Raw genomic sequence first — 2,500 nt, 5'->3', positions numbered from 1 at the left:
AGCTTCGATACAAAATCTCGGCTCGGACGTGCGCCACCCATCGCCGACCGGGTCTCGTAGCCCGGTCGGCCGCGCGTCTACTGTAAGTTTCGGGACTGCACGCAGGCAGCCCCGGATCCGTGTGCCGCCACCTTCGACACTCGGCTTATAAGCGTTCGAACGATCTCCCGTACCCGTCGGCTAGATTGAAAGCGTCTGGGATACGTTGTTATAACATCTCTGGTCTTTGAGTGTACGCTCGGAAAGAAGCGAGTTGACGCGTGCGTTGGAGCGTTCGGCCTTCCGTGTTTCACGGAGAGCCGAACTTCTTGGTACCGCGTCAAGGGCCATTCGGTCTGAGACACCGACCCGCGGTAATGCAGTGACGATAGATGAAACAACGCGAGTCGCGTAGTTTCTTTGGTACGAGGCACGGAACGGTCCGCGAACGCCCGCTCCTGGTCTACGCCGAAGTACGTATCGTGCTCGAGCACGTACCGGTACGGCGTAGCAGGCGGACGACGGGAGACCGGCCCGACCGACTCGCTCCTCTTACTAGTAGGAGCCTGGCCGCTAGGACGTCGGCGCCGGTACGGTGGTAGCACGGTCGGCTTACGGGGCGAAACCTCCGCGGGCTATCGAAAAAATTTCGAACTCCGGGAACTTTGTCGAAATTAACCGAGGCTCATATGACGATGTTCCGACAGGCTCCCGGCCCGGATCGACTCCGGGACGCCGCGCATCGCCTTTCGGTCGACTCGGACCGAAATTTTTACAAGTCCCGTCTGTCCGGATCGACTCCGGGACGCCGCGCGTCGCCTTTCGCTCGACTCGTACCGCAGCTTCGACGAGTCCCGTCGGCCCGTATCGACTCCGGCACGCCGCGCATCGCCTTTCTGTCGACTCGGACCGTAATTTTTACAAGTCCCGTCGGCCCGGATCGAATCCGGGACGCCGCGCATCGCCTTTCTGTCGACTCGGACCGAAAGTTTCGCAAGTCGACGTCGGCCCGGATCGACTCCGGGACGCCGCGCGTCGCCTTTCGCTCGACTCGGACCGGAATTTTCACAAGTCCCGTCTGTCCGGATCGACTCCGGGACGCCGCGCGTCGCCTTTCGCTCGACTCGGACCGGAATTTTCACAAGTCCCGTCGGCCCGGATCGAATCCGGGACGCCGCGCATCGCCTTTCTGTCGACTCGGACCGAAAGTTTCACAAGTCGACGTCGGCCCGGATCGACTCCGGGACGCCGCGCGTCGCCTTTCGCTCGACTCGGACCGAAATTTTCACAAGTCCCGTCTGTCCGGATCGACTCCGGGACGCCGCGCGTCGCCTTTCGCTCGACTCGTACCGCAGCTTCAACGAGTCCCGTCGGCCCGTATCGACTCCGGGACGCCGCGCATCGCCTCTCGGTCGACTCGGACCGAAAGTTTTACAAGTCCCGTCTGTCCGGATCGACTCCGGGACGCCGCGCATCGCCTTTCTGTCGACTCGGACCGAAACTTCGTCGAGTCCCGTCGGCCCGTATCGACTCCGGCACGCCGCGCATCGCCTTTCGCTCGACTCGTACCGCAGCTTCGACGAGTCCCGTCGGCCCGTATCGACTCCGGGACGCCGCGCATCGCCTCTCGGTCGACTCGGACCGAAAGTTTTACAAGTCCCGTCTGTCCGGAACGACTCCGGGACGCCGCGCGTCGCCTTTCGCTCGACTCGTACCGCAGCTTCGACGAGTCCCGTCGGCCCGTATCGACTCCGGGACGCCGCGCATCGCCTCTCGGTCGACTCGGACCCAAAGTTTTACAAGTCCCGTCTGTCCGGATCGACTCCGGTACGCCGCGCGTCGCCTTTCGCTCGACCCGGACCGAAATTTTCACAAGTCCGGTCGGCCCGTATCGACTCCGGGACGCCGCGCATCGCCTCTCGGTCGACTCGGACCGAAATTTTCACAAGTCCCGTCGGCCCGGATCGACTCCGGTACGCCGCGCGTCGCCTTTCGCTCGACTCGGACCGAAATTTTCACAAATCCGGTCGGCCCGGATCGACTCCGGTACGCCGCGCGTCGCCTTTCGCTCGACTCGGACCGTAATTTTTACAAGTCCCGTCTGTCCGGATCGACCCCGGGACGCCGCGCGTCGCCTTTCGCTCGACTCGTACCGCAGCTTCAACGAGTCCCGTCGGCCCGGATCGACTCCGGGAGGCCGCGCATCGCCCTCCGCTTGACTCGGAACGAAACTTCACTGAGTCCCGTCGGCCCGTATCGACTCCGGTACGCCGCGCGTCGCCTTTCGCTCGACCCGGACCGAAATTTTCACAAGTCCCGTCGGCCCGGATCGACTCCGGTACGCCGCGCGTCGCCTTTCGCTCGACTCGGACCGAAATTTTCACAAATCCGGTCGGCCCGGATCGACCCCGGGACGCCGCGCGTCGCCTTTCGCTCGACTCGTACCGCAGCTTCAACGAGTCCCGTCGGCCCGGATCGACTCCGGGAGGCCGCGCATCGCCCTCCGCTTGACTCGGAACGA

At 63.8% G+C, this 2,500-nt stretch overlaps 1 non-coding gene across 1 annotated transcript in view; it reads right to left on the bottom strand.

Annotated features, from left to right (window-relative positions):
• LOC124224318 (small subunit ribosomal RNA) overlaps position 1 on the bottom strand; it is a 1,913-nt gene extending 1,912 nt beyond the window's left edge. The window contains exon 1 of the ribosomal RNA XR_006884630.1: position 1. This exon is cut by the window's left edge and continues 1,912 nt beyond it. This is a non-coding gene — a ribosomal RNA (small subunit ribosomal RNA).
• Between the last annotated feature and the right edge of the window lie 2,499 nt (positions 2-2,500).

Source organism: Neodiprion pinetum, unplaced genomic scaffold, assembly GCF_021155775.2.
Source record: "Neodiprion pinetum isolate iyNeoPine1 unplaced genomic scaffold, iyNeoPine1.2 ptg000134l, whole genome shotgun sequence".
NCBI lineage: Eukaryota > Metazoa > Arthropoda > Insecta > Hymenoptera > Diprionidae > Neodiprion > Neodiprion pinetum.
Note: the sequence above shows the minus strand (reverse complement) of the source record. Positions and strands in the feature narration are given on the sequence as shown.